This window comes from Peromyscus californicus, unplaced genomic scaffold, assembly GCF_007827085.1.
Source record: "Peromyscus californicus insignis strain IS unplaced genomic scaffold, ASM782708v3 Scaffold_11__1_contigs__length_118956290, whole genome shotgun sequence".
Lineage (NCBI taxonomy): Eukaryota > Metazoa > Chordata > Mammalia > Rodentia > Cricetidae > Peromyscus > Peromyscus californicus.
Window position 1 is genome coordinate 10,044,128 of NW_026294402.1, and position 9,609 is coordinate 10,053,736.

At 45.7% G+C, this 9,609-nt stretch overlaps 1 pseudogene; it reads left to right on the top strand.

The window, feature by feature from the left end:
• The first annotated feature begins 817 nt into the window (after positions 1-817).
• On the top strand, positions 818-1,972 carry LOC128102916 (sorting nexin-3-like; annotated as a pseudogene).
• Positions 1,973-9,609: the final 7,637 nt, after the last annotated feature.

Here is a 9,609-nt window from a genome sequence, read left to right on the forward strand (position 1 = left end):
TTTCTAGTCCTTGAAAGTTATTACCAACTATTTAGGATAATAAAGAAATGTAAGTTAGTAGTTAGTAATTACAAACTTGTAATTTTACTACAAAGAATCAAACTTGTAGTCATATTAGGTATGTGTTCAAGGTCAAGGAGAAATATATTTTAGCTAGACAGGTCATCTTCAAACACTTCAGAGATCTACAGAATATGGCATTTAAGATGTTTTAATAACATAGATTTTTCTATTCTATTCTTTTCTTTCTTTCTTCTTCTTCTTTTTTTTTTTTTTTTAATGATAATGAGACATGTCTGCTCCTGGCAGCACCAATCTACTTCAGAGAAGATGATGGTCATTGAAAAAACTCCATATGGAGTTTACTTTCATTGTGGCAAAATATAGCCACTGGGCAAGAAAATGCTTTTACCTGGACTGCTGACAGTATGCTGTCCAAAATGAACAAGCAAGACATAAAAGAAAGGACTGCTGATCCTTGCCAAGACAAGGTAGGAAAGCTCTTTAGAAAATCCTGCTTTAGCCGGGCGATGGTGGCCCACGCCTTTAATTCCAGCACTTGGGAGGCAGAGCCAGGTGGATCTCTGTGAGTTCCAGGCCAGCCTGGGCTACAGAGTGAGTTCCAGGAAAGGTGCAAAGCTACACAGAGAAACCCTGTCTCAAAAAACCGAAAAAGAAAGAAAGAAAGGAAGAAAGAAAGAAAGAAAGAAAGAAAGAAAGAGAGAGAAAGAGAGAGAGAGAGAGAGAGAGAGAGAGAGAGAGAGAGAGAGAGAGAGAGAGAGAGAGAAAGAAAGAGAGAGAAAGAAAGAAAGAAAAAATGCTGCTTTATGCGCGAGCCTGGAGCAGGGTGGCGTTGGCAGAAGGCAGAGGCAGTGGAGACAGCCCGGGGCTGCCATGGCAACAGCGACATGGCACAGACCCGGCAATCACCAAGCCACAGAACCTGAATGACGCCTAGGGACCGCCCAGCAACTTCCTCAAGATAGACGTGAGCAAGCCGCAGACCGTGGGGTCGGCCAGGGCCACTTCACCACCTACAGATCAGGACCAAGACAAATCTTCCTATCTTCAAGCTGAAGGAATCTACTGTTAGAAGGAGATACAGTGACTTTGAATGGCTTTGAAGTGAACTAGAAAGAGAGAGCAAGAGCAAGGTTGTAGTTCCTCCACTCCCTGGGAAAGCGTTTTTTGCAGCAGCTTCCTTTTAGAGGAGACGATGGAATGTTTGATGACAATTTCATCGAGGAAAGGAAGCAGGGACTGCAACAGTTTATAAACAAGGTCGCTGGTCATCCTCTGGCCCAGAATGAACCTTGTCTTCACATGTTTTTACAGGATGAAGTAGTAGATAAAAGCTATACTCCATCTAAAATAAGACATGCCTGAGTTTGGACAGAAGAGGCAGAAACGAGACCATTAACGATTCATCCCCACCAATGAAGAAGTTGTAACTAACTTAGCATCCTGCACAGACACTGGTCTAACATGCCCTGGGTATACTAACACTCACACGCTCCCTTTCATTTCCTTTAGTTCATTTGCTTTAGTGGAACGCCCTCTTTGAGTCTCTCTCCTAGCTCTTCCCTGCCGTGTCTGTGTGCACACTGTAGCCTCACAAGCCCCTAGAACCCCGAGTCCCTAACTAAAGCTGCTGACTTGGTCTTTTTTGCAGTTTCTGTGTCATGTTTCTTCTTGAATCCGATTGATTAGAACATTTCCCCTCTACTGTATGATGCCTCCACTCGGTCCTAATTTATGTGCAGGAGCATGACAACCATTTGTCTCCAGTGCCACACATACGAGGTGTACTTTGTATGCAGATTGTGTCTTTCTTTGGGCCTGTAATCCTCTTCACATGGAAGATTAATGAGGGAAATCTTTATATTCTGTATAAAAACAAAATCAAATTTATATACTAAAATCATTTGTCGAAAAATTTAAGTTGTTTTCAAATAAAAGTTGAGATGCAAAAAAAAAAAAGAAAAGAAAAGAAAAAAGAAAATCCTGCTTTACAGATTAGTCTGTCAGATATTCCAGGCCTGTAGGCCGAAGATGGATGCCTCAATGTTGCAGAAAAATTTTGGGTGACTATCCAGGCAACCAGCTGTCTCTGTCATTCTAAATTTTTGGAAGTTGCTTACAATGCACTTCCTGTTTACTTAGGTAATATTATATCCTTCTGGGGTCTTTGATGTAGTTGAAGACTAAATAGTTATAATTTCCTTGGATATGATAAAAGGCAAATTAGATATGAAACCTTAGACTCCCAAATATAGGACAGATAGAATATTTTCTTTAATTTTGCCAAATACAAATAGACTAGACATTATAACTGTAATTCCTGCTTGATAACTGTTCTATTATATGAAATTTTACTATATTAAAGTTAAAACTTTCCTTTTTGATTAGATAGAAAAGGGGAAGTGCTGTGGGATATCTTTCTGTATGCTGTGAATATGTATTGTTCTGACTGGTTGATAAATAAAGCTGTATTGGCCTATGGCAAGGCAGCTTAGAGGCAGGTGGGAAATCCAAGCAGATATACAGAGAGAAGAAAGAAGAGGAGAGAGAGACGCCAGCCACTGCTGAAGGAGCAGCAAGATGCCAGCAGACCAGTAATACCATGGCCATGTGACAACTTATAGATTAATAGAAATAGGCTAAGTTATAAGAGTCAGCCAGTAAGAAACCTGCCATAGGCCACACAATTGGTAATTAATATTAGGCCTCTGAATGATTATTTTATAAGTGGCTGTGGGACCGTGGGGCAGGGTGGAATGGAGAAACGTGGGAATGTGGGGCCAGGTGGGACCAGAGAAACCCTTCCAGCTACAAAGATCAGATAGTTATTTTTGTCCCATTTTCAAGTTCTGAATAATTTAAATTTTTTCTCTTATTGAAAATAGATTCTTTTCCTACGCAATATATTCTTATTATTATTTCCCTCCCTCTACTCCTCCCAGTTCCTCCCCACCTCCCTCCCCTCCAATTCACTCCCTTTCTGTCTCTCAGTTGAAGAGAACAGGCTTCCAAGAGTCAACAACCAAACACGACAAAACTAAATATAATAAGATGAAGCAAAACTATCATTTTGAAGTTGGACACAACAACCCAACAGGAGGAAAAGAGTCCCAAATGCAGGCACAAGAGTCAGAGACCCACTCATTCTCACAGTCAGGAGTCCTATAAAAACGCCAAGCTAATAGCAATAATATATACACAGAGAACCAGTGCAGACTCATGTATGCCCTGTGCTTCCTTCTTCAGTCTCTGTGAGCTCATATGCTCTTTGCTTAGTTGATTCAGAGGGCCTTGTTCTCCTGGTGTCCTCTATCTCCTCCAGCTCTTACAATCTTTCTGCCTCCTCAGAGCTCAGAGAGGAGGGATTTGACAGACACCTCCAATTCAGGTTCTCTTTCCGCCTTGCATCCTGCGCGATCAAGCTTTTAATGCGGCCAGCCAGGCCTGGGGAGACTGTCCAGCCTCTATGGCTATAAAGGCTTGGATAATCATGGCTGCATTGCGCTGCTGAGAAATCCAGCTGTGGGTCTCTGCATCTGCTCCCGTTTGCTGCCTGAGGAAGCCTCTCTGATGATGACTGGATAAGGCACGGATCTATGAGTATAGCAGGAGATCATTAGGAATCATTTGATTGATTTTTTTTTTTTAGACCAGTTGTGTTTGGTTTTACCCTAGGTCTCTGGACTATCTAGTCTCTGGTTCTTGGTTACCCAAGCAGTGTTGGGTATGAGTTTCTTTTTGTGCAGTGGGCCTTAGGTCAAATTAGACAAAGTCTGTGCCACCATTGCCCTAGCATATTTTGTAGGCAGGACAGAATGTAGGTCAAAGGTTTTGTGACTGGGATGGTGTCGCGTCCGCCTCCACCAGCAAGGAAGACGCAACACCAAGCTCTTCGCCAAGCATTTTATTCAGGAACCTTGAACAATCTTCTGACCCTGGGGAAAGCCATCTTCTGACTCCGGGGAAAGCCAGCCCACGCCCTTTATAGCCACTGGGCAACCAACCCCGTAGTGCCACATGGACAATGCCGATAGGGTCAGACATACGCAAGCAAGCTAGATTCCATGCCCAAGCCAAATAAGGAGTTGTTTATCCAAGAGAACACCTGCCATCAGGAAGGCGGAAGGCGGACGCCGGTGCCATCTTTGAGGCGCAGCCGTGCACGGCTCTCTACAGTTCCCCCTTTATTGTTTTAAGCAGCAGGCAAGAGCAGAGGTCTAATCTCTGCCAAAATACAACTTGGATATTGTACTGGTGTTAGTCCAGGTGTCATCCACCCAGAGAACACTTGACCCATCCAATACCCTTTTTTGCAGAGGTGGGAATTAGGGTATCAACCCACATGCAATTAGACTTGCTCTTCTTGGGTTTTGCAATACAGCTAGACCCAAGTGCAGTGCACTAGCCTTGCATCCTGCGCGATCAAGCTTTTAATGCGGCCAGCCAGGCCTGGGGAGACTGTCCAGCCTCTATGGCTGTAAAGGCTTGGATAATCATGGCTGCATTGCGCTGCTGAGAAACCCTTAAACGAACAATGCACCACAGGCACATCAGGGAGACAAGTACCAGTAGGCCTGCCAGGGCACCTAATCCCACCCACTCCTTTAAAAAGGTGATAGAATTTTGCAGCCAAGACATCATTTCCGCTGCGGAGGCCAGGTGCACACGGGTGGAGTTGACCATAATGATCTCATTTCGCAGGATCTGGGTCAGGTTATCAAACTCCGCCGACCAGGTTCCGCTCGTGAGTCGATCCTCAGTTGCTCCCGCTGGCATGCTTGTCAGAATCAAGGCTATCAGGATCAGGCACATCAGCTTCCGGGGTGTCATCACGTCTCTCCGTCTGAGGGGCCCGTCGCACCAATCGTTCAGGTACCCAGATATGGTCTAGCCGGTCCTGTGGGAAAACACAAACAGAACCTCGTGCCCTTGTCAGCACGGGATCGGGGCCATGCCAGCTACCCGTGAGGATATCTTTCCACTTCACCATGCCCTTCATAGGGCTGTGTGGATTATGATGCTTATCTGCTGATGAACTTCCCGAGGCATCCAAATTCAAAAAATTTAAGGTGAATAATGCCAGAGAGAGTCTTTCTCTTGGGGTTTGGTCACAGCCTATTCCCCCTTTTTGTTTTTGAAGAATTTCTTTAAGGGACCGATGCGCACGCTCCACAATGCCTTGGCCTTGAGGATTATAAGGGAGACCGTGCGTTAACTGCACATCCATGCACTGACAGAAGGAATTAAATTTCTGTCCTGTGTACGCCGGCCCATTATCAGTCTTTAATTGCTGAGGTTTTCCCCATGCTGCCCAGGCTTCCAGACAGTGGGAAATGACATTCAATGCTTTCTCCCCAGTCGTAGGTGAGGCATGTATAATCCCTGAACAAGTATCCACAGAGACATGCACGTATTTGAGGCGCCCAAAGTCAGGGATATGTGTAACATCCATTTGCCAAACTTTTAAGGGACATAAACCATGGGGGTTAATTCCCAAACTAGGGGGATGATGAAAAATAACACATTGAGGACAATCCATGACTACTTGGAAGACCACCCACTCATATCTCTTATCAGGTTCCTCATGATTGATGGAAGGGAGAGTAAAGGCGAATCTGGCACTATCATCTTGAAATAAGGGAATGGAAAAGAAACAATCCTTTATATCCATGGCAATAATATGCCAGGAGGCTGGCAGAGCTGATAGAAGCGGTAGCCCTCACTGCACTGGACCCATGACCTCCATCTGATTATTAATAGCCCTAAGGTCATGTAACAATCGCCACTTTCCAGATTTTTTTTCTAATGACAAATATAGGTGTATTCCAAGGGGACACAGAGGGTTGTATATGTCTAGCCTCAAGCTGTTCTTTTACTAGCTCTTCTGCCGCTGATAACTTTTCAGAGAAAATTGGCCACTGAGGTACCCATACCGGGTCCTCTGTTTTCCAGGAAATGGGAATTCCTTTCTCAGTGACCCCTATGAAAAACCCAATCCCTGTCTAGGTGGTCTACTCTGCGCCTGAACTGGATCTTTTCTGCCTTGGAGAAACTTCCCCAAACCAAACCTAGGATGACATCCCATCTTCATCATAATTTCCTGAGACTCCTTAGAATATTTGTTACTCAATTTGAATCCCATAGATTGCATAAGATCCCTTCCCCAAAGGGACACTGGAAGCTCGAGGATGTAGGGTTGCATAACACCCGAATGGCCCCCTTCATCCTGCCACTGTAATTGTCCTGCACTAATATCTGGTGAATTGGTATATCCTAGCCCTTGTAGAGTTTGAGAGGAGACTTGCACTGGCCACGCACGGGGCCAGTCTTTACGGGCAATGATGCTCCGATCTGCACCAGTGTCCAGGAGTCCCGTTATCTTGGTACCATTAATAGTTTATTGCAAGGTGGGTCTTTGATCTAAATCAAGGGACAGAAAAGTTAAATCTGTCCCCATGAATCCAAAGCCTTTATTTCCTCTGTTTCAATCAGCGGCTGGATAGGACTCACGTAAACTGGGTAATAAAACTAGTTGTGCAATCCTATCATGTGGTGAAATGGCAGTAATTCCTTTTGGAGACTCAACCATAATTTTCACGATCCCAGTATAATCAGGATCAATCACTCCTGGGTGTACTTTAAGACCTTTTATGGTGGTGGAGGATCTTCCTATCAATAAACCCACCGTGCCCGGCCTCAAAGGGCCTTTAAAATCAGACTCCACTAATTGTACTCCCATCTGCGGAGTCAGTACGAGTCTGGTGGTGGCACGGAGGTCCAACCCTGCTGAGCCTGTAGTGGCTCTCAGCGGTTCTTCAGATGACGGAGGGTTGGCCACTGCTCCGGGTTCCCGCCTTGCTCCTGATTGTCCACTGCCCCATATATTTGCGGGCCCTGAGGCCGAGGGCCCCGCTGTCCGTTTTTTGAAAGATTGCCCATTGTTATAGGCTGACCATTTATGTCCTTGACTGACCTACACTCATTCGCCCAATGCTTCCCCTTTTTACACCTAGGATAAAGTCCAGGCTGTGTAGGGCGTTGGCTCCTCCCTATTCCTTGGTTACCTTCTCCTTGAGGGCAGCTACGTTTGAGATGACCCATTTTTCCACACCAAAAACATGCCCCAGTGTTCCCTCCTTTCTTGTTACTAAGTTGTATAACTGCAGCCGCAAGGCCTGCATTAGTTAGAGGTCCCCTTAATTCTCTGCACACTTTTATCCATACTTCTAGACCTTTGTTCTTATAAGGGGTGATCGCAGCCTTGCATTCTTTGGTACATTGTTCATAAACTAGCTGCTTTATAAGAGACATCGTGGCATCTGGGTCCCCAAAGATTCTGCCTGCAGCCTCGACCATGCAGGCCACAAAATCTGAAAAAGGTTCCATAGGTCCCTGAAGGATCTTAGTAAGGTTGCCGCTCACTTACCCTTTATTAGGTAGGGACTTCCATGCCCTTGTTGCTAGTTGATTTATCTGGTCATAAACCTGCTGTGGATATCCATTTTGTTGATTGGCAAATCGGCCTTGTCCCAGCAGCATGTCTACATCCCAAGCTGCTTGACCTCCACCTGCAGCCCTGTTAATCGCAGCTTGTTCACTGGCAAATTCTATCAAAAATGCCTTCCAGGCTAAATACTGCCCTGCACTGAGACATGCTCGAGCAAGATTCATCCAATCGGATGGAGTCATGCAAAATCTGTGCAGAGCCTCCACTTGAGCAACAGTATATGAGGCTGTGATGCCATAAGTCCGGACAGATTCTGCTAGAGACTTGATGACCTTAAAATCCAAAGGTTCATGGTATCTCTGTTGAGTCTGGGCATTGAGAAACACTGGGCAAGCTAGCTGCATTTCAGTTCTAACCTGTCTCTAAACCTCCGGGTTAAAAGAATTCCCCATAGAGACAACTCTAGACATGGAGGCAGATTCCAGATACGGTGGAGGAGCTGAGGGAGCGGCTCCACACTCAGACTCACATCCTTTAATTCTTTCTCTTTCTCCTTTATTTCTACCCCTTTTCTTTCTTATTCTCACGCTCTGCAAGGTTTCACATAATGACTCTACATCATCAGAATCAGGGGAAGAGATAGGGGACTCGGAACGCTCTAGGTCCGAAAGGTCAGGATATAACCTTTTTTTTTCTTTCCCCTTTTTTGTTTTACTTCTGGTAGATGCTGCTTTAGCAGACATGGCCTTTTCTGATCTTTCCTCCTGCAACATTTCTAAGGCTGCCTGCCCATTCTCGACCGCATCACTGCAGCGCTAGTCTTCGAGACACCCTCTCACTAATTTCCAAACTGGTCTAACCCCTTGTTTAAGCATCCCTTGTTCTGCAGCGAAGTCTAGATCATGGCCCAACTTTTCCCAGGAAGCTACCGTGAGGCTTCCAGAAACTGCGAACCAGGGTGCCACGACATCACATTCCTCTAGAAATCTTTCTAAAGTACTCTTCTTAATCTCTAATTTCTTTGAAAGGAGCAGTTTGTTAAGAGCCAGAAAAATTGGGTGCGAAGAAGTTGCGCCCATGATACTAGCAGCACTTTTGCCTTCACCTGTTTTCACTTTCTTTAATTTTCCCGTCCGCTTTTGTCGTGGCTCTACTTAATTTTCCCGCTTTTGTCGCAGATCCCCACCTTACCTGGGGACTTACCAGTGCACTGCCCTGACTGCGAAGAGTTCTGAGCCTTAAAGGGTCCCCGTATGGGCTACCACTTGTCGCGTCCGCCTCGACCAGCAAGGAAGACACAACACCAGGCTCTTCTCCAAGCAGTTTATTCAGGAACCTTGAACAATCTTCTGACCCCGGGGAAAGCCATCTTCTGACTCCAGGGAAAGCCAGCCCACGCCCTTTATAGCCACTGGGCAACCAACCCCGTAGTGCCACGTGGACAATGCCGATAGGGTCAGACATACGCAAGCAAGCTAGATTCCATGCCCAAGCCAAATAAGGAGTTGTTTATCCCAGAGAACACCTGCCATCGGGAAGGCAGAAGCCGGACGCCGGTGCCATCTTTGAGGCGCGGCTGTGCACGGCTCTCGACAGGTTGGTATCCATGTTTCTTTTTTGGTAGCCTGCAAGGTACCTTCCTGCACCAAATGACTAGAACATAGGGGTGAAGGCTCCATCTAGGCACCAGCTCAACTTCTCCATGCTCAATGAGTTGTGTTGGTGTTATCCTCTGCAATGGAGCCCCATTGTCAGTTTGCAGAGAGCATCCTTTTGTTTTAGCACACAGCCTGGGTTGTTTGGGGATTTCTATGCAAAAACATAGCTCTGCCACTAGAAGTCTTTCCTGGTTACAAGAGATGGCCAGTTGAGACTTTGTATCCCCTATTACTAGGAGTAGTCATTAGGATCAACTTCACAGATTCCAGGAAGTTTCTGCTGCACTATTTTTCCACAAACTTTCCCAAGAGCACCCACCCCCAATTCCAGCAGTCTCCCCCTATATTCCCACCCTCCACCCTATGACCTCCTACCACTTGATTTCACCCACTCCCATCCCATCCACCCCCAGTCCACCCTTATAATCTATTCCATTTCCCCCTCCCATGGAGATTCCTGCTTCCCCCTAGATCCCTCCTCTT